Here is a 24,072-nt window from a genome sequence, read left to right on the forward strand (position 1 = left end):
TTGTTAGAAGTAATTAAGAAAAGCCAATAGTAAGATTTACTAATTATGATTACCAATATTATTGTAATTGCAATTATGAAATTATTGTAATACTTGTAATTGAAAAGTTAGTTATAATCAAAATTTTTACTATTCTTACTGAGATCATATTTGTAATCATGATTACAACTATTAATTAATTATTCATGTAATCGTAGTTATGATTTTTTTAATATGTATTTGTAATTGAAAAGTTATTTATAATCAAAACGTCTGCTTTTTATTTTTCTGAGACTATATTTGTAATCATGATTAGACAAGAATTATACTTGTAATTATGATTACAAATAAAAATTTTTTGAATGTATTTAGTAATGAAAAATTTTATTGTAATCAAAATTACAAATTTCCGCTGTTATTATTTTATTGAAATCATATTTGTAATCATGATTACAATTATTGTTGTATTTGTAATTATTAAATTTGTGGAAAAGTATTCATAATTGAAAAGTTGACTGTAGTTAAAATAAAAAATTTCTATTTTTTTGAGATTATATTTGTAATTGTGATTACTATAATTATTGTAATTATGAATAAAAATAAACACTTTTTGCACATATTTGGTAATTAAAAATTTGTATTGGAATCAAAATAATTTTTTTTTATTTTTTTGAGATTATATTTGTAATCGTGACTGTAAAAAGTAATGTAATTGTAATTATGAAATTCTTGGAACAATAATTTGTAATTGAAAAGTTAACTGGAATCAAAATTATAACTTTTAATTTTATTGATTTTTTATTTGAAATTATGATTACAAATGTTGTTGTAACTTTGAAATTTTTTGTACATCAGTTTGTATTTGAAAAGTAATCATAATTACAGCTTTTTACTTTATTTGAATTATATTTGTAATCATGAATACTATTATTAATGTAATTTTAAATATTTTATTTTTAGAGTATTTTTAATTGAAATATTGATTGTAATCAAAATAATTATTTTTTTTATATTATCGAAATTATTCTTGTAATTATGATTACATTTGTTACTGTAATTGCAATTGAAGTAGTTTTGGAACTTTCGTAATTTTAGTTGTTATCAAAATTAAAAGTTTCCAAATTTTTTCGAAACTTTTTGTGTAATCGTGATTACCATTACAAGCGTAATTATAATAATATTGTAATTATAAAAGTTTTGAAACAATTTTTAGCTGTTATCAAAACTAGAAATTTCCATTTTTTTCGAAATTTTTTGTGAAATCATGATTAGCATTACAATCGTAATTACAACAATATTGTTATTATAAACGTTTTGAAATAATTTGTAATTTTTAGCTGTTATCAAAATTATAAATTTTCCAATTTTTTTCGAAATTTATTTTTGTAATCATGATTACCATTACAAGCGTAATTATAACAATATTATAATTATACAAGTTTTGAAATTTGCAGTTTTTATTGCCATATTTATTGCATTAATATTATAGAATTTTTTTTTTAATATTATTCATAATACAATTCCTAATTATTAGTAATTAACATTTTGACTGTAGGTAATGGTTTCTGTTTTTAATTCTTTAATAAAGAAACTTTGTAAACGTGGTTATGATTGTAATAGTAGTTATTTAATTAATAGTAATTAATAATTATAATCATAATCCTAATAAACGGTGTAGTCATGATTAGTAATTACAAAATTAATTGTAATCATAATAAAATTTGAAAAAAAAACTGAAATTGTAATCTTGCTATAAATTAATAATTTGAAAATTTTTTTTGTTTCGTAAATGCATTTATAATAATGAATACAATTATTATATCATTATGTTGGATCTTAACATAATTGTAACAATAAGTGCTTTTTGCATGCGATTGTTATTGTAATCACGTTTAAATACATTATTTAGCCAGCAAAATTACGAACTCACGACTTGCTTTAAAATTCGCGCCAACAGTTTCTGCTACCATCTGTTAATCACTGTTTTCACACCCTAACATGTTAGCATACTACAGCACACACAGCACCACAAAACACACGTCGCCTGCCAAGAGAAACTTGCGCTCACAAAACTCCCTCAAAGAGTTGCATACAAAAGTTTAACTACCTTGCATGCCTTGCACGCCATTACATTACTTGCATGCCACATTATTCATTCGGCGGCGGCCTAGTGGATGTTCAGTGAATTTGCGGTTATTTCTGCTTAATTTGCATGTGCCACATGCCACACACAATGCAACTGCATTTTGCCAACAACTTTTTAGCGCACTCAGTCACTTCTTCTGCGCTTTTGTGCCGCTTCCGTCCGAACCGCACTCTTCTACACCAGTAGCTATTTCTTCTTTAGCTTCCTTGGGCGCTCTTGAGTCGTGCTTTTGCTTCCTGTCGCGTTGCTCTAATTGGCAAGTGACGGTAATCGGTTGTTGCACATAAACTACAAACTACAACTGCCGCTGACTGCCGACTATGTCGCCGACTGTGTTCGCCTCCACTCGCCGTGTCCCTTTGTCGCAATTGTTGCAAATTGCTTTACCAGCCACTAATTAGCATACAATGCGTAAACGAATGTCGGAAAAATGGCGACAACTTTTCCGCTAACTTTGCAAAAATCCAGCAAAATAAGACTGTGAAATAAAAACAACACCATCGCATTGTATTTCACAGTGCGTTTTTGGTTGATTTGCTGCAATTATGCACGAACAAGTTTCACCGCACGTACAGTTTCAAGTTTGATATAGAAAGTTTCTAAAAGAGCTTTTTAAGATTTAAATTGTTAAAGCCTTCATTTCTTTCGATTCTTCTATATGAGGTAGGAGTGCAGCCCTGTTGTATTTCTGGCTCAATTAACACTAGCTGTGCCATTTTGGGTTTATATATGGTACAGAGATAGTTATTTTCCACCGAATCGTTATATAGTTGTCAGTGTTTCTAGGCACCGACCTCTGTTTTTATACTCTTGCTACCAGTTGCTACAGAGTGTTATGGTTTTGTTCACCTAACGGTTGTACGTATCACCTAAAACTAAAGTCTAAATCGCCGGAAAATGGCCGCATTTGTTGAAAAAGAAACTGCTGTTTCACTAGGACAATGCGCCGTATCACAAGTCAGTGAAAACTGATAGCAAATATCCATGAATTGCGCTTTACATTGCTTCCACAACCACCGTATTCTTCAGATCTATTTTGAAGTAGTGGTCAAATCGTACTACAAAAGTAGCGTCGAAAATTTGGAAGATCTCTACAATCAGTGTATCATCCTTGAAGATAATTATGTTGAATAAAAAAAAACAAATTTTGCCAAAAAATATGTTATACTATCGTAGGCTGGGGAGTTTTTAATTATCTTGTTATTGCTCATCCCCTGATCATTTTCATACCTCATTGTTTCGGCTCCATTTTTATCGTTCTTCAAGTTTTTGCGATGCTACTTTTAATATGCAGTTTTATAATCAGGTTTCTTTAACTTTTGGGGAAAAAGGATTCGATAACAGATTTCATATATTCGTATTCAATACACTCTTCTCACTAATATTGTGGAAATCTGAATCGTTACTTCAGTTAGCAAAGCTCCCGACGTGTCAAAAAATAGGGACTTAAACTCAGAATAATTTTTGAACAATTTAAAAGCTTCACATATTAATTGCTAACCGCTTTAGTTTGCTTATCGGAAAATCTTACAACGAACTCATATTTCACACCTTACAGGCTTCAAATGTACAACGTTCTACTTCTCTCAGTGGAACATTTTATGTAATAGTTGATAACTGTAATTTTTTATCATTCCTCAATTTTTTTGTTTGGGTTTACCATGATCGTGACAAGTGATTTAGTATACCACACAAAAATGTTGTACGCTATGTTTTGAAAGTTCGCTCTTTTAAAAGCTATCAAAATTTGGCTTGTGACAAAAAAGTTAAGCACAGTTTGGAGAACATTAAGTTCCCATGGCGTCACATTGGCAGCATTTGAAAATAATCACCGCATCCACAACAAATACAGTAAATGTTTAAAAATGCCATTAGCTCGTTTAAATAACAAAAACCCTTATGCAAGTATGGAAAGGTATGGTCGAAAACATGAGCCAAATCTCAACTAAAATTAATCGCAATCGGCCTAAGCCATTTCCTATATTCCGAATACCGACTTTGAGAAGTTTCACACAGCAGCGAATACATCAAAAAATATGTCATCGTTATATCAAGCTTTATTTCCGTTGATGATAGACATTTATAACTATATCAATTACCATCTAATCAAATTTTACCCGGACTGTTACCTTAATCAATTTCTTAATTTGATACAACCTTAACTGTTGTGTTCGTTTGCTTGGAACTTTGTGTTTCCAACGGAATCATTGAAAATGTCTTGCTGAGGTCTTTTAGGGAGTGTAATTTTTTACGAACACAAGTGTTTGAATGGTACAGGGCATTCAGAGAAATTCATGAAGTCATGCAAAACTGGCTCATGTGAGTCGTTCATCCACTTCCGCTAATGATTGACGATAACATCGAAAAAGTTGAAGAAGCAGAGCATATAAATGTTTGCTTTACACCTCTTTTATTTGACACATTTTGGTTAATGTTTTGGTTATGAAGAGCGTAAATGCTAGAGCCGTACCAAGAGATCTGAAACATTTGCAAAAACGATGTCGACTAGCGGCCGAAAAGGAGATCAGCTAAGTTGTGCTGAGATTCCAACAATAATCAAAGGCATGTTCTTTGGTTACGACCAGTGAACCTAAAATTCTTTAAGGTAGTGAAGGCCAACCTAGCCGATTCGTATAACATAGTATGTGTGGAAAATTGGTTTAAGCGTTAACAAGCCTGTGCTGTATGTGAAAATGATTTTTTTAAACAAATACAAATAACTAACTCAGTATTGGGTCTGGAGAATAACAACACATTAATGGTGTCGCAGCCACCGTATTCTCCAGACCTGTCTACCTGTGACTTTTTTTTTTGGTTCCCAATACTGAAGAATACCGAAATATTCGTGAACAAGTATTAATGCGGAGCAGAGTCGTTATCATGTTGCAAAAGCCAATTTTTGTTCTTCCACAAATCATGGCATTTCTGGCGGATTGCTTAGAGCAAATTGGGCACAACTTGCAGGTAATATTATTTTCGACCGTACGACTCTCTGGTAGGAACCCATGATGCATGACGCCCCTGCAATCGAAGGAAACTGTTAGCAAAACCTTCGTATTCGACCTACTTTGATATCCGGAACGCACTTCTTGACTTTCTGAGAATATTTTATTTTTTACCGATAAGCGTTGCTTTTGTCCAAGGTAACTTCACCATATGCCACAGTCCATATTCAGAATGCGTCCATGCACTTATTTTTGAACTAAATGGTCGACCTTGTAAGCATAAGTAAGGCATAAGAGCACCAACTTAACACAAAAAAACATTCGAATATCGAATACACCTAGTCCGATAAAATACAAAAATCGCGATAATTTTAGCTAAGGGTGATCGAAGTAGAGGTATTTTCTTCAATAGCCCATTTTTGACACATCACGTGTGAGTCGTGTCAAGATGTCATGTCCTGAAGAAATTCAAGAGTCGCCATTTTTTCGTTTTGGGCCGGTCGATTGGCCACCAGGATCGTGTGATATTACATTGTTCGACTGTTTCTTATGGGAATATGTAAAGACTATGCAGACAATTTCGCTTCGGTTCAGGCCTTGGAGCCAAACAGTTTACCAGTTGACATCACTTATGGCATTTACCAGTTACCAGTTGAAATGTTCGAATGAGTCATGAGAAATTGGACTTAATGGATCAATCATCTGACACATAGCCGAGGCCAACAGTTGAAAGGGATAATCTTCAAAACATAAATGCGAAAGAATGTTCCTTCGAATGATAATCAACATTCTTAATCTGAAGTTTCTGTAATGTTTATTTAAAAGAGTAGGAAACCTCGAAATGGATCACCTTTTACAGACATCGTAGATAATTATTAAGTGTTTCCAAAGCTATAATGCCTTAGCATCTATTTAATTTCTCTTTAGTATGCTCGAAAGACTGATTGCTTCCATATATTCTGCTTCCATCTTATTCTCTTGTGATTTTCCACACATAATTCCGATTTATTAAGAAAATTATTTCCATACTAAATCTTAAAGAATTTAAAGGGGAAATAATTATCTAATATTCGCAGAACGTTACTCGGCTGGCAAAACTTGATGAATTATAAGCAATTGCGAAGGAATATAAATTAGCCTTGGCCATAAAAAGTACTCAGAAAATCGATATTCAAATTATTGCACCGAAGGGTATGAGCATTTCAATTTTGGGCCAATAAAAAAAGCTCATGGGTATAAAGTATGTTTGTAAAATACAAAACGCAAGTAATTTAAGCAAGCAGAGCAAAAGTAAAACAATAAAATTGGTGGAACGTTTGTGTGTGCGGACTAATGAGCAAATTTTAAGGGGAAAGTGGGGCCGGCTTGTAGTGTAGCGAATTCCATGCGGTTGATGGAAAGTAAGCAAAGCAGAGAAAAATGTATAATTACATACTTGTGGGCATACATACGCATGCATATATGTATGCATAGTTATATGTCTTTATATATACATATATCTATGTACGTACTTGTATATACATACATATATGTATATATATATACATTTACTCTGCATGTTTGTAGAAGATTTGCTGAAATATGTGGTCTTTCTTCTGATTTAATATTTTGAAAGTAGTAATTTGAAGTGGCAGAAATTTGTGCAATCACGCTTCTACATACATAAGTACATGCGTAATTAATTCAAGTATACTTTTACGTATAAACATTTTGCATTTCAAACTATTTGCGGTGGCAATGAAAATCAAATTAATCACTCTGCCAAACAATAAAACGCAACAACATAGTAACATCAAAAACTTGTATGCGAAACGTAAACATAAGTTGCCGTTTCATAGTACATACATACTAATACATATTTGCTAGATACACGCTGCAGAATATGAGTAGATTTTAGTATATAAGAAACACTTATACATAGGGTAGTTCATATGGTGATTTAATTAGAAAGATATCGAAGGAAAACAATTAAATTTGATAAATCTGCGAGAAGTTCCATTTTTTCCTTAGGTTAGGTTAGGTTAATTGGTTATGATATTCGAGGTGTGTTTGCCTTGATTTGGCAATAGCAAGATATTCGAGGAGGAAGAGATTATGCTATCTCATCCTCTCCCAAACAGCTGATTCAGCTGGCACCCGGTCAGACATTCCAACTTACTGCTTGAATCCTAATCGATTAGAACACCTACAAACATTGCAAGGTGGACCTTGCTGCGATCAAGAAGCTCCCTCATTCTCTTACTATTTACCCTAGGCCCGAAGTACCTGGAAACTGCATATCTGCTGGTAGTTGACCAACGCTTGCGGATTTAGTCTGAGTCTCAACAATCTGGAAATGAACCACGAGAAGTCAGGGGAGCTCCTGCCATTTCCAATTTCACAGTTATTGAGACTGAAATGTCTGTCGTAACAGATATATCAGCTAGTTTTCTGTTTATGAAATAACTTAAGGAGTCTAGACATTCTTTCACTATTCTTGGGCGTACAGACAGCGAACTCAAGGCTAATATTGAAGTCCTATTCTCGGAGTGAATATTCACCACTCCGAAGTAGGCTGCACTCAGTAGTAGTAGATCTGTTGCCATCTTTATGGCAATCATCTCGGCTTGGAGAGGCTGCAGTGGTCAGGGAGCCTAAAACTGGTGCTCATGGAACCCTACCGCCAAGCTTTGATCTCTAAGTATTAATCAAAAAGATCATCGCATATCAATAAACCCTCTTTAGTCTGCCACAAATTTATTTATGAGGTTAGTGTCAACTTCAGCGAATTCGCCTTGTTCGGAGAAGGTGTGACAACTGGTCGAGATGGTTCAACCTTAGTAAGTTTGACATTGTAAGAGAAAGTGTCTAAATATTTCCACCTCATCTTCCTCCATATCGGCTTGACAAGAAGATATGACGTTCAAAATCTATAGCCACACCACATGTGTGCCAAAAGGGCAGTGTCCAGTAACAACTCCTTTCACTATCTCTCCTCGCTAAGGGCAAACAGTTTGAATATAATCTTTATATTTTACTTTGAGCCAAAAAGATTTCGTAACCGCACATGTGCTAGTTTTTGTCCAATGCTTGTTGGGTTCGTTAGAGGTCCATAGATCTCCAGCTATTGAATAGAATAGAGACCGACCGAATAGTTACCTTCCTGATGGAAGTTGGCTCTATCTTGCAAGCTCATAAATTTCATAGGCTTTAAAGTCCCCAAACTTCTTCACCTATTATGCTTTAAGGTGATCGATGTACTTCGCTGAAATATTCGACCCTAGCAAGGAACATGGTCTCTAGCTTGAGCTGAGTATGGATAACAAAAAAACATTGTTGTAACGAACTCTAGATTAGAACTCGCTGCCAAATAATACACCTTTCATTCAAAGAGAAAAAATTCACAAAAAGCAACTATAGCTGCCACTTCAAAATCTGCACTTTCGGAGAATTTCAGTTTTTATAGAAAACTCAAGCTACTGTAAGACACAATGTATGTGCATGTCATCACTACATATTGTTGTAAAAAAACACTGGTTTTTGAAGCAATACTTAGACTATATTTCTGTGAGAAAATATTATGTATTGAGGCATCACAATAATTCTGTAGAAAACCATGGATGGCGCTATAAAGGTTTGCTTTCGGAATAAATCTGCAATGACTTCTTTGTACTGACTTTTACTCTAGATTTTCAGTAAAAAACTGTCGGTCAAACAGCAGAATATGCCAAATATTAACACCATCATAACTTTCAATAACTTCCACACTTTCAAAGTTTTTCATTGCCTATTACCTGAAGAAAGATATTTATTGCAAAAAAAATTACAAATTTTTAGTAAAATACATTATAACTCCCCCAGCCAGGCCAGTTCTGAGTCAATTTTCCCTAATTATTCGCTATTCAAAAGTATAGCCGGAGATCCTATTCGTTAATTTAACAACCTAGCTGAGGTACTACTCTTTCTTTATTAGCGCAAGTTTGAAATTAATTACTTTGAAAGCCGAAAAGTCATGTTAGATGTGTTTTGATGGCTATCCATAGACAAACCTAAAATTTGCTTTTAAACCTCAGTTAATTATCATATTCGGTGTATGTTCTGCCTCTTCCAAATTCGAAAATATAACGGGATTTTCAATAGGGAGACTACTAAAGTATTATTTCCCGCTCTTTTGACATTCATCTTTAATAAGGTTTGCCACTTCATCACGGAAAGATATACGATCCAACAACAAGTCGAAATTATTAAAATTGACTACTGAAATTCGGAGTCAGTGGCCTCAACTTTAAGAGCGCTTTGTCCAATTTATGGTCGTCATAATCGTCATGTCAGATCAAAAATTGAACGTGAAGTGGAAAAATTTTAACCCTCAGGCACAGTAAAAATTTTCCCGTGCTAGTGAGTCAAAGAAGTACCCGCAGTGCCGAGAATATTGTTGCCGCTCGCGCATCGATTGAGGAAGACCTAAATCATCTACATCCTCACAAGATCAAATGCGAATGCGGTGGTTGCGGTACGATATTAGTTGAAAATGTGGCCAAATGATCACGAATAACCAATGCAGTATGAGATTGTGCATTATCGTACTTCTTTGTTCAATAAATTCAGACATAATAAAAGTCGAAGAATTCACTTTTACATAGAGCCTCACAGAACGACATGTATCCAAAATACTAATGAATATTTTGACGTGAAATTTAGCATAGATGTCACTAACAGTACTACCAACTTAAAGAAAAAACCGTTTCGAAAAAGACGAAAGGTATAAATTCAAAATTCACCTTTCAATTTGATCACAGTAATATGTTCCTGAATTCGGCTGAGCAACAACTTGAATGACTTCGTCAATATGTTATATATGCGTTATTGGTCAGGCAGCAATCCGCATGTACTCCATGAGTCACCATTGCATACCGAAAAATTTACGGTTTGGTGTGACTTATGGGCAGGCGGCGTCATTAGGCCATACTTCTTCCGTGATGATCAAGACCGACACTTTACTGTGAATGGGAACCGCTACCGCTCAATGATAACGGAATATTTTTGACCCGAATTGGAGATATGGACTTGGACAGTATGTGGTTCCAACAGGACGGCGCCATATGTCACACAGCGAAGGTCACAATCGATTTTTTGAAAACCAAGTTTGGTGAACGTGTTTTCTCTGGAAATGGCCCAGTCAATTGGCCGACTCGGTCGTGCGATTTGACGCCGTTAGACTATTTCCTGTGGGGCTACATCAAGTCTATGGTCTACGTTAACAAGCCAGCGATGATTGATGAACTTTGAACGAATAACGAACGTGAAAATGCAGTAGTTTCATGCCTGAAAACCCTCGAAAATTGGGTTCAGGGTCTGGACTTCTGAAAGCGTGACCGTGGTGGCCATGCTCTTATTGAAAAACCCTTCACAATAGGGTGAGTAAAAAAACTAAGATTTCGACTTTGTGGGTTAAAATCAACCTATATATATAGAGAAAACATATATTTATTGTTTAGGATAAAACTTTTTACATCCAGAATGCTTATAGAATACAAATTTTTCTATAAAAAAATTTGTAAAAATCTAAATTTGCAGAGCACAAATGATTTCAAATCCAATAAAGAATTAATTATTCAATATATATTATGATCTATATTTTAAATATTTTTTTTTTTTAGTAGAGTGTAGGATTTTTAGTTCAATGTGAACTGAAATTGTTAAGGGAGCTACTTTTGTTAGAACAAAATATTATTTTTTCGCTCAGTGCATAAACTACACTTTTTATCTTTCACTATGCAAAAATTGAAATTTGTTTAAGGCACATTACCGCCGATTTCATGCTTAAACCACACACATTTTTACATACACATATACAGGAGCTTTGCAATTTGTGATTTTTCCACCTTTCATGCAAGCTTGTTTACTTACGTCTGCGCGTACACTCACACACACACACACAAATAAACAATTAACCATTTATTTAAAACTAATCTGAAAATTGCGGGTCAAAGGGAAACTGAAAAAGCGCGAAAAAGTTGTACAAAATTGTAATAAAAACAGCATTTTTTCAGTTCGCTAAAACAATAAAAATATAGACGGAAAAAATGGCAATAAATGCGAAAACAAAAGGAGAAAAAGTACAAATTTTTTATGATGCGGCAATGATTGGTAATTGCCAATTGCTCAGGGCACTGGCTAATTGCTACGGCCAGGTTGTAAGGCAGGCAAGCAGCAGCCATTTCAATTACCAGGGCAGCGGAGGGCCATTAAAGCGAACGATAAAATAAACAATAAGAAATACTAAGCCATAAATGCCAATACACATATACCCTATTCTTGGTACACGATTATATGGAGTACAATGGTGCAAAAGGAAAAACACCGAAGGGGAGCGAGGAAATGTAAACAAACAATGACCTCATTTAAACACGCTCGTACAATTTTAGCCAAATCTCAATGGTCGCTGTATCGAGTGGTTGTGTGATGGGGAAAATTAATAAAGCAATATTTATCAGCCAAATAACTGTATTTTATAGGTACAAAATCATACAATGGAATAATGAGTTCAATGCCAAAAGGCAGCCGCCGCTATTTCAACCCGATATTACGTTATGTAATGATTTTCCAGCAACTCGCTACAAGTTTTAGCTGTAGTATATTTTATAATTTGCAAATATAAGCATTTGTGGCAGTATTTTACGTTTTATAGCAAATAATTCGAACTGCCAGCTGATTTTCAGGCAAAATTTAATTATATACCGGATCAGATATTGAAGAAAAATATTAAGCTGAGGAATTAATTTATGTTCCAACAATATCATGTTTTCATTGCACAAGTTTAAGATTTCTTATTCTAAAGTTAAGTCAAACGATACATTTTCCATAAGGCCTTAAGAATCTTATTAGTTCTGATAATGTTTTTCAAAAAAATTTACAAAATTAATGAAACTTATTTTTATGTATTTTTTCTCAACAACTCTACTTGAATCTCGATCACAAAAAGTCTTACCCAATAATGGAGGCCTGTGTGTATTTTATTCAAGATTACATTTTTGCTGATACTCGCTTTTTCTGTCGTTTGTGTGAGCTCCTTTCATGCTATAAAGTAACTCTTATTACTTTTTTGATTTTATGAAAGCTTTTGTGACCACCATATGGTTGGATGTTTGAATTTTCGCTTAAGATTGCGTGTATGCACCCCTAACCATTACACGATATCAGCGTACAACTAGTCAATACAGCTTTTTGAAATATCAGAAGAAGACTTGCATGAAATAAAATGAAAGAGTGACGTGTGATGCTTGTTAAAATCGCAGCTTCTAATGTTAGCATAATTAGCGAAGGTCAAGGTTTAAATTTTGTGTATAACTACAATGTTTACTTCCAGTATAGTTCACAGCTGCAAGAGAGCACTAAGCTCAATAAAAGACAAGCTCCAGCTAAACTTGATCTGGGTTCCCGGACACAGGAACTTTTTCGGTAATGAAAAAGCAGACGAGTTGGCAAAGGCAGGAGCTTTCCTCAATGAATCCGAGGCGGAGCTAATACCAAGCCCGCTAGGATCGATAAAAGGAGAGATCAATAGACAATTTCAGCAAATTGCAAACAACAGGTGGAAAAACATTACAAAATGCGTCATAACTAAACAATTATGGCCAACATATGACAGGAAAACAACAAATGATTTATTAAATAGGTCAAGAAAAAGTATTTACAGAATAACAGCTACCACAACAGGGCACTGGCCATTTGGGGAACATGCGCCCAAATTGGGATTGCCCTACAACGATTTCTGCCGTGGCTGCGGAGTAGCAGGGAACAAGGAAACAATTTTCCACTTTCTACACTCGGAATCCACCAAGCACCAAATCTTGAATGGATTTCCACCAAAAGCATATCGGACATAAGTAGTTTCATCGAAACCTCAAAATGGTTTGAGAGAGAAGGTGAAACGTAATAGCAGATACAGGTGGTTCTACGAATAGTGTATCAAAATGGCACATCAAGTGCTAATTGAGCCCGATAGGGCTGCACTCCTACCTACCTACCTACCTACAATGTTTACTCGCAGAGAACAGAAAAGCTCTACCAACTAACACTTCTAACATGATTTTCGAAAGTACCTTAAGAAGCTATGTTCACTTTCAAAGCAGAAAAATTCCGTTTTTCATGAATTTTTTTTAAGCTGCATTTTATATAAAAAATAAATAAAAGTGCCGTTCATTGACCAATTTAATATGTTTTAATAATATGATCAATTTTGAAAAATTTTGGATTCTCTTGATCCCGAAGCCAATCTACGAAAAAACGTATCTGATAGCGAATAAGATTTTTCTGCTTAAAATTATTTCAAAAATCTGAAAACTCAAAATTTTGTGTATTATGTATTATTATAAATGGATATAGGTTCCCCAAAAAAACAAAAAGTCATGTTCTGTGAAAAACTTAAACTTCAGTGTGGTTTACATCATCGAATGGCTATCAAAAACATTTGATCATTTTTGGAAAAATACATTCAAAATACAATTTCTAGTCGATGGGTTCTTTCATTTCTGTGAAATTATCCCCCACTACTTTAAAGCCAGCGTATCGAGAAGGTTAGGTTAATTAAATGGTCGATCTTAGGAAAGATTTCACTTTGACAGCTAAGAACGCCGGTGCCTTGTGGGCTTAATAAACTTCCAAATATTGGATCATAAAACTTACAGATTTACAAAGATACACAAAATTGTTGAGATGCTAATATCAGTGTCGGTATTGTCTTCCATTTCTCCGAAGTTGAGATTATCAAGTTGTTTCACCCTAAGTCCTGCAAAAGCTGGACAATGGAGAAGAAAGTGGCTAGATGTTTCCACCTCACCAACTTTGACAACTAGCGGCGGACAAGATTTTAAACTTTACCGCGTGAAGGATTATTAGACAGCGTCCAGTAAGAAGTCCAAGTAATTCAGTAGATCTCTTGCATTTTGTTTTAGGCGAAAAGCACCTCGCAGTCGTCCAGGAACTGGTCGACGACCTGCACCTGTTAAGTGTACATGAGGTCCATTGACCCAGTTCTAGAACGCAAGATTCCAATGGAGATCCAATTCAGTCCCATTCCAATGTGAGCGGGGCAAATGTTCCCCCTCTGGCTAGCTCATCGACATTGTAGTTGCAGGGGATTCTGATAGTGACTAGGCTTCCAAAGTCTAGAGAGGACGTACACTCCTTGACTAACCTTGAACGCGAGCTCAGCGCAAGTATTGCCGCTCTTCTGTCAAAGTGACGATCACCTTCTTGAAAGAGGCTACACTTCGGTCAGTACTTTTACCGTCACCTTGATAACAGCCACTTGAAAACACTACAGTGATCCGGTAATCTAAAGTTAAGATTGACAAAAAGCTCTCTACAGAAAACTGCCTTTCCAACCTTCCATCCTAGCTTCGACCCATCCTAGTAAAAGTTTATTTCAGCTCTTCTTCAACGACTTCTCTCCATCCACGAACCATCTTCCTAGTCGATATGTGAGAAAAGAAGTCCCGACGCAGTGATTCCAGTTTTCAGTTATCTGCCTTTGTTCGGATCCCTTCATATACCTATCTTCCTTGAGCCTTATAGCACACTTTGACTACACACACCTACCGGCATTGTCTATGGGGGCTATATTTATAATGACATTTAGTGCTATTGTTGGAGTAGTCTGTTGTGTATCGGAATGTTACACTTTCAAGTTTCTTAGCAAGTGTAAACTTTTTGAGTGCCCTCCACCAGGCGAATAAACCATACAAGGTTACTGGTTTGACTACGGTTCGTAGAGCCAAAACACTGCCTTTGGTGAGAGTACCCACATTCCGTATAGCTCCTTTAGAGTAATATAAGTCAACCAAGGACTTTTTTACTATCTCCTCAATATTTGGTCTCCATCAAAGCTTTCTATCAAGGATAAGCCTTACGTGTCTAAAATTTTGGAAACTGATTACACTAAATTAACTTTTAATCTGCGTGATCAATTGTTCACTACAAATTTCTGGAGAATATTCCTATACACTATATATGTATGTACATTTGATATAAATGCAGAAAAAAAAATTAAAAATTAAATTATTCTTTGAATATCTAAAACTATAGTTGGGTACCCACCGAATATTCGTCAAACAGTGAAGGCATTTGGAAATGATGGACAATTAGTACATCATCTAATTTACCATATATTCTGTCATACTAACAGTTCTGTTCATCAAAATTCAATATACTATAATTCCAAAATTCAAAATCCACTCACTTTTCATTCACTCGTCAATATTGCTAGTGTGCATGAAAATAATCTAAATCAATAAAAATTTGCTCTCTTAACTCTTTAAATGACACTTTCCATCACTGTCGGCACACTCGCTCACTCGTAGTGCTCACAGATTAAGTTTTGTTGATTTTAATCATTAACACTTGACAATTAATTTGTGCAAATGCGCAACTTATCAAATCAAGCGAAATTTCCATAAACAAAATGTAAATCTTACACTTGACAACAAACTGCAACAACAATAGAGCAGACAGCTACCGCACAAATGACTAAAGACTCTCCCCACTTAATCTGCTGCCGCCACCCACTAAACGAAAACAGTAAGAACCAAGTTCAACTTATAAATTCCTCCATTGTGTCTGTCTACGCCTGCTTAGAAGCTTTTATTTGTTTGCCTCTTTTGCTCTTTAACTTTTGCTTTTGGCGCTTTTGTCTGCCACAGCTCGGCTTTTTTGCGCTCAACAACGGCCGATTACTCAATGTGCGGCCATTTCCATATAATAGTCGAAGTCGCACATACAAAATGAATTTATTTTGCCGAAAATGCTCACCACTTCATTTTAATTAAACAATAAGAGCTACTCATAAATCTCCATAAATGCCTGACGAGGCTGCACTATATTGTTTGCAAATGTAAACACAACGTCTACGTATGGCCTGTAGGGAATGCAACTAGTTGTAAAGTAGAACTGCGAGTTCAACTCGGTGGACGAATAAAAATACCTCACAGAAAGAAATTTAGGTTTTAGCAAAAAAATTATTATACCAGCTTTACACAAGTTCAAGTTTCATACAAGATTTGTTTAATTTATACTCTCGAGTCATTTACTGGATTTTTCTTCAAAGGCACCAATTCATAAAGTCAAAGAATCGTACACTATTGAGAGTGGTATAGTTCTGAAATACATACGTATTGAAGCATGCGACATTCTCTGTAGGAAAACCCAGACATATAACCAAGACAAACAAAATTCCTTCTGTGGTAGTAAGTTAAGCACTTAGTGATATCTATGGCAGATGCACTGCTGCGAAGTGCGTTCTAAAGCTCAAGAAATCTGGATATATGAAGGGGTCCAATCAAAGATACACAGAAATTCTCTCCATCTTCGACCACATTCCTGAAAACTGGCATCACTGCGTCGCAGAAGCAAATCCTTTTGGCTTTTTCTCCGCTTACATACTGACGAAGGATAAAAGAAGCACAGTGAGCTTTCTCACGGATGCATTGTAGCTAAATAGGTAGCTTTCGGGGGAAGTTTTCTGAAAGGAGTTCTCCGTCCATCTTAGGTTTCGTCTACCAGACCACTTTAGTGTTTTTCAGGCAGAAATGATTGCTATTAAAATGTCAGTCGACTTACTGCTACGAAGTACAGATTCTTTGAGGGAGTTGACCGACAGCAGAGTAGCAATACTAGCTTTGAACTCGCAAATTGTACTCACACAGTTAGTCCAGGGGCATCTATCCTCGCCACCATACACGTAGCATCAAGCTAACTCTTCATCGGACTCGTTTGGGTGCCGTTAGTTAGCAACTGCAAGATCTTTCTGGCCTAGAGTAGAACGCAGGAAATCCAGAGACCCTTAGAAAAGTTCATTCTGCCGCAAGAGTTCTAAATATCTTGTCGGACACAAGTTCCATTGAGGAGGGTGAAATGGAAACATCCAGACTGAGGTCAAAACACCCCTATAGTCGTAACTTCGACGAACCAAGAGACAGTGCCGAAACTGACATATGCCGTCTTAACAAATTTTGTATAAGCTCGAAGTGCTTAGTCGATTTATGAGGGTCCTGTGATCTATTATATAGGAATTTTAGGTATCACAACGAAGCGGTGTGTTCAGCTGCCCAAAAGAGATCCCTGTTCCACATAGACGGCCTTTTCATGCAGATAATGTGCCGAATTCTGTTGAACTTGGCAATTCTAGTAGGTTAATCAGCACTGACTTGAAGTCTAGCGCAGTCAAATCACAGATTTATAATCAGGCTCAGCTTTGGATATAATTCTGTGACCAAATTTTCCTTTGAATGAAACTTCGCCTCTATGTACTATACAACATGGACCAGTATCTTGTTAGAAAAATTTAGCATTTTATGATTGGTATTGACTTGGGCATCCGTGAAATCCGTGGATAATTCCTGTCTATTACTAATTGGTTTTTTACCAAAGTTTACTTAACACAAAGGACAAGTGATATGTGTATTTTGACAGAGGTTAGGTTACAAGATGAACTTCAATAAATTAAAGTAGTTTAGTAAATCTCCTAAGTTCTGCACTAAGTCAGAAGGATTTTACAGCCGCACAGGAGCTGGTCAGCGACCAACCTCTACTAAGTGCACCCGAGGTTCATATCTCCAGTGCCAGAATGCAAGATGACAACTGAAATCCAACTCGTTCGCACTCCAATGTGAGCGTGGTACGGGAAACCCGTATTGGTAGCTCATCAGCTTTGCAGTTTCCAACAATTCCAATATGACCAGACATCCAAATGAGTCTGATGATGATGTAGGTTGATTATAGTGACCCGATATCGGCAGTTCCAACAAACAAGCAACTTGTTGGTGAGAAAATCACGAATACCAAATCTCAAGGCAGAAACGTGGGCGGATTTTTTCCAAAAAAAGAAAAACGATACAATATTTTTGCTGTCAAAATCAAGGATGTGGTGAGAGATAAGACTGATTTTTTCAAAAAGAAAGTTTTTTGCTGATGTAAACACTACCAATAGCCAGCGGTAAAAATAGCGCCATAGAAATATCAAACTTTTATGCATACATACAGACATCCATATAAAGGTTTATATTTGTACATATATTCATATATTAAGCAACTCTAATGCTGGAAAATTCAATACTATATTAAAATCCAGGGCATAAGCAGCAACACAAAATCACATGAGAAAGAGTAACTATGTGAATGTACAAATGAGAAGGATATGTGTATTATAATGGCCTGGAATAAGCAGTTTTTGCGCACCTACAAGCCCACACCTACATATGAAATACATTAAATAGCTCGATGCAGCTGCTAGGGGTTTAAGCATCTAAAATAAATAGGAAGCTGACATGTAAATGTATGTGTATGTGTGAGGAAGTGATTATAGGATAAGCGCACTTAAGGCAGTTCGGGGCAACTTGCCAGTTGGACCGGGCTATTTCTTCTAACATAAGGCCAGTTTAGCAGCATGGCTATTAGTGTTATCGGCAGCAGGACTAACGCCGTCCGCATCATCATCATCATCAGTTTGGATATGCTGCCAAGTCGATTGCATATTGTTGGTTATATCACTCCATTGGCCTAGGTCGTCAACTCAGCCGGCAAACAATGAGCACAAGTTACATGAAGTCAAGCACGAAAAGCCATAAGATTACAAACAAATATTTATCTACACATACATATATATAAATATGTTTGTGCCGTCATATATAAACAACCAGGTTTAACCGTAACCATTACGGCTTGCCATTTTTGTGTGCCCAGCCTAGAACGTTAACTAAAAAGACCTCAGTTTTAATACTCCGTTCATGCTAATAGTTAACGGTAAACATATGTAATGACTTTATTCAGCTACTTTATTGTATACACATATGTATGTATATGTGCTAATGCTCATGTGAGTAACAGCACCTAATTGTACACAGTAGTAAACTTCTATGTAACTTCCTTCTGACGCTTCCTTACAACACATCCGTGTGACCATAGGTTGCCAGGCAATTACTGTTGGCCCTGTCATTTGCTGCTGGTTTCGCTGCTCTTTGTTTGCTCAATTTACGCAGAGTCTTGTGCAAAGTTGTGGCGAATGTTTAATGTTACACAAATATATGTACTTGTGAATTAAGAGTGTTCTTAAAATTGTTCAAACATTTCAGGGCGTCTGGTAGATATTCTTACGTGTCTTAGAACTTGGACGAAGGAAAAAAACTGAAAATTGGATTTTTGCTGACATTTTTACAAAAAAATGAAAATTCGCGACATTTCTTCTTTTCAAATAGTTGTAATCGGAAAAAATTCCTTCGTCCATGTCTTTAAGAATTGTATCTCAAAGACTTGTGTAAAATTTCATGAAGATCGGTTGAGTAGTTCTCGAGAAATCTTGCCAACCGCATTCAAAACACAGTTTCGAGAAAAACGTGTTTAAAGACGGCGCACTTAGCACATCTAGCCTCGAGCGAACTACTCCGAAAGTCTGTATCTCCGAAACTACTACTCGGATCAACTTGAAAATTTAGGACAATATTCTAAAGGTGTGAGAATTTAATAAGACAATAAAAAACAAGAAAAAACATTAACTTCGGCTGCACCGAAGCTAATATACCCTTCACAGGGGCATTTCTTATAGTAACTATGTGTTCAGTTTGTATGGAAGCTATACGCTGTAGTAATCCGATCCGAACAAATTTTTCGAAGATTGTATTATTACCTTAAGCAGTAATCCATGCCAAATTTCGTAAAGATACCACGTCAAATGCAAAAGTTTTCCATACAAGCCCTTGTTTCCGATCGTTCAGTTTATATGGCAGCTATATGCTATAGTTAACCGATCTAAACAATTTCTGCGGAGATTACATTGTTGCCTTAGAAAATAATCTATACTAAATTTGGTGAAGATACATGTCAAATGTGAAAGTTTCCATACAAGAACTTGATTCCGATCGTTAAGTTTATATGGCAGCTATATGTTATAGTGGTCCGATATCGGCAGTTCCGACAAATGAGCAGCCTCTTGAAGAGAAAATGACGTTTGCAAAATTTCAAAATGATATCTTAAAAACTGAGGGACTAGTTCGTAAATATACAGACGGACAGACAGACGCACATGTCTAAGTCGACTCAGCTCAATATACTGATCATTTATATACGAGTATATACTTTATAAGGTCTCCGACGCTTCCTTCTTCATCGCATTAGCAAGGGGTACCCGAGTGCAAAAGATTTTAAAAAACTGGGTGTAGCTCCACCTTCCAATAAGTCTAGTTATAAATATCTCCTAACTTTCAATATTTGGAAGGAAGCAATTCCGACTGTGTTGACTCGTTGATTAGGCGATTGCTAAGCTCTAATATACCAGGTTCACAGTTTTAGTGGTACTGTCGCACGATGACTAACGGTCTTGAAATACAAAATAGAACTATTTTTGCCTACAAATTCTACTTTGAATTAATTCATCCGCTCGAGAGTTAGTTGTACATTTTAAAACCAAAAACAAGTCTTCCTTCACACTGGTGTTAACATACAGAGGCGTTAAAGGGGTCGAGTTTATAAATTTAGAAATTTTAGTGCCTTAAGAGAAAATGTCTAAATTAAGATACGAAATAGTGCATAGGTTTATAAAGGACCCACTCTTGACCAGAATCTCCCTCAAATTTTTTTAATATCCTTCATTGCGAGCCTTATACAATTCAAAATTTGTAATGCTTGCAGTATTTGAGATCGAACTAGAAAGATGAATATATTGTTATTCTAGCCGAAGAGCCAGAGTTTCTGAAAAGTTATGACAAATGCATAAAGCCATTCAAAATGGCGCTCTCTTGGTTGTCTAAGTTAAAATACGTATCCCTATACATTTTAATGGGAAATTTGAGACTCTATAGTGACTAACGCCAAACTATTTATAGAACAAAACTACCTTTTACTAATTTTACCGATTAAATTTCTAAATCCAATATTAAGAACATCCCTAATGATTATACACTATAGTATATGTATACACCAATTTAAGCATATGTACATATGTAAGTCTTTCACATTTCATTACATTTTTGCAAAAAAGGCTGCGTAAGTAAATATCTATTAGGCATTAATATATTTACTGAGATTTTAGTTCGACTTCAAGGTCACAACTTCAAATTCAAATACGATACATTTGTGTAATGCTCAGAGTTGCCATAAGTACCTATAGGTAACGTAATAAAGAATCTACAACGCAGTGGTTTGAAATTAAGTAAGGGAAGAAAATGATACTCAAGGAAGTCTTAAGTTCGGTCGCAGTCGAACCTTAAGGGACAGCATGCGGTTTTTAGAAAATTAAACAAAAAAATGTTTTATCCAATATTGTAAAACATATTATACATATACAGCCAGTCCTTTTTTTATGCGATCTCTTTTTACGCTATTTCACTTTAACGTGGTTATTTTTGCAGCGCAAATTCCTTTTTTTACGCGGATTTCTCACTTTAACGCCATTGCTTTTTTTCGTTTTTTGCTTGGTCTTAAACTTGCAGCAGAATTGGAAAATTATTTTGTAGCAAATGATACTGATGCCGAAAGTGCACGAATTTTTCAAAAAAATTGAGTCTCTGCACTTAAGATATAAAGAACTACATTGGAATTTATTGGGTCCAAAAAGAAGCTTTCAAAAAAAATTGACTGAATTTATGGTGCAAACTCAGTCGGAGATGCTAAGTCAATATCAATCCATAGTTCTTACTATTGATTCTGATACAAATATTAGTGATATCAGTGCCGGCCATCAAAATAAGCGGCTAAGAATAATTTCCACTACGGATAATGACAGTGATTAAACAGCATTCAACGGTTTTTTCATTAAATCTACCTATTTTCTCTTTTCTTCTCTCTTCATATGTCTGAAATTTGAAACTTATTGTATTGTTTTTGAATATTTTTTTTGCGCGAATATTTTGTTATACGCGATATTTTTTATATTCGGAACCAATTCGTCAGTTAATATTGGAAAACTAACCATTTATACGCGATTTTTTTTACGCGATTAGTGGAAGAACCAATAATCGCGTAAAAAAAGTCCTGAGTGTATTCTAATAATACATTGTGCCATCAATATTTATTTTGTCGGGTTCAAGGTAGTCTCCTTCAGATGTATTACACCTGTACTAACGATTTTTCCAGTCTTTGAAATATTTTTCATAAGAACTTTAGCAATGGCCTTCAGGTCCTTCGGCGAATTTTGTTTTATCTCTTCGATTGACTGAAAACGGGTTCCACGGCGCGGCAATTTGAGTTTGGTGAACAGGAAATAATCAGAGGGAGCCAAATCTGATCAATACGATGGTTCATCGTTGGTATTCATTGCGTGCTTGGCTTTAAATTTGGTCACAATCGTAGTATTTTTGAAAAAAAATCAGTTTATCGGGACGGTTCGAACTCTCTTGCCATCTCTCTAATACTTGATATTCAAACACCTTCCTTTTTTAAGATTTTCACCAGTTGAAGAGACCGAAGGTCGTCCAGCTTTGTACCACTCGTAGGCTTTTTCATAAAACTGAATCACTGTAAGCCTTTTCCAACATTCGCACTGATCCACGTACGAAATTTGATCAGATCTACAAAATTTGAGACAAATTCTTTGCTCGATACTTTTATTCATTGTAAAAATTACAACGCACTACGAGGTGTGCCGACTTAAGCAGCTGCTTTAAACAAACTGTTTGACAGATCGTGCTCATATTTGGTATAATAATAAGGGCAGGCCCTACCAACTTAGCGAAATACATTGTTTTGAAATATCATTTACCCGGTGAATTTAATTACGATTTCCGGGTGATTTTTTGTCTCAATGTACTAGTATGTAGTAATATTTTGGAAGTAATGAATTTAATTTTTTCGAGATACTCTTCATTTCCTACGGCGCTAAAAAGAGATTCACCATTGATGTCGGACTTCTCTATGGAGAAGACCTAAAAAACATGCTCAAGGAAAGATTACAGAGATTTTATTCTGCTTTATATATATATCACTTTCAGTGAAAAAACTTCTGTTATTGTGAAACAGTTGACGCCCAGGTTTGGATTGACCAACATTATTTGGACTCTCCACCAGCCAATTAGAATACGTGTGCTAAGTTTAAGCGAGGGTAAATAAGAATTGGGCTTCGAATTGTTTCCGCATCTACCATATTTTCTACAACTGATCCCCAGCGACTATTTTCTGTTCTCAGACCTCAAAAGAATGCTTGTTGGGGAGAAATTTTCGTCGATTGAAGTGGAGATCGTGAAACCGAGGCATATTTTGAAGCGAAGGACAAGTCGTACTATAAAATTGTTACCGAAAAGTTGGAGGCTTGCTATAAACAAGATATAACCCTTTAAGGGAACAATTTTTGCAAAAAACATGTATTTTATTATGTTATAGGGGACTGTTCAATTGACCTGTTAGATGACATGCCGTAATATTTTCACTGAGATCTTTGCTTAAAATCTAAAATATTTGTTTGAAATCAAGTAAAGTGATTGGGAAAAAATAAATGTGTATAATATATAGTCAGTGGTCAGTCTGAAAACTTTGAATATTGTAATTTAATTAATGCACATGTTGTAAAGTCAAACTGGAAAGACAAAAATGCAATTCCATTGTCATACATATATTAGGAGCAGTATTCGTATAGATTTTTGATGATTTAATATATACTGTACCGTATAAACTTCTAAATGTGTTGTTAGGTCCACAGATAGAACTAAAAAAGGGACTTCCATGCAACAACTTTTGGGACTTGCTTTCAGAACGATTCGTAATAGAAGAATCTAAACAGTTGTTCCAAATTATTACAGATTTTAATTGTAAGCGTGTACTTTTCCAAAATTGATATCATAAAATTCTGCTTCTGCTATAACCGGCTAAAATAAAAACAACAGTACAATATCTTATAAACATATTTTCGATATTATCGTTAATGTCTATATAATAGTATGTATTCATATTAATCAATTTAGAAAAATAAATTATAATATGCACTATAAAGATGTAAAGCGAAGCGTTTCATTAGTAAAATTGTAGTAAATCTGTAAGCTA

At 35.2% G+C, this 24,072-nt stretch overlaps 1 protein-coding gene and 1 long non-coding RNA gene across 10 annotated transcripts in view; one reads left to right on the plus strand and one right to left on the minus strand.

The window, feature by feature from the left end:
* The window catches only part of LOC126759875 (uncharacterized), a 565,378-nt gene that overhangs the window by 258,059 nt on the left and 283,247 nt on the right, over positions 1-24,072 (plus strand). The gene's annotated exons all lie outside the window — the stretch shown is intronic.
* LOC126759868 (frequenin-1-like) overlaps positions 1-24,072 on the minus strand; it is a 200,869-nt gene that overhangs the window by 172,699 nt on the left and 4,098 nt on the right. The gene's annotated exons all lie outside the window — the stretch shown is intronic.

This window comes from Bactrocera neohumeralis, chromosome 5 (genome assembly GCF_024586455.1).
Source record: "Bactrocera neohumeralis isolate Rockhampton chromosome 5, APGP_CSIRO_Bneo_wtdbg2-racon-allhic-juicebox.fasta_v2, whole genome shotgun sequence".
NCBI lineage: Eukaryota > Metazoa > Arthropoda > Insecta > Diptera > Tephritidae > Bactrocera > Bactrocera neohumeralis.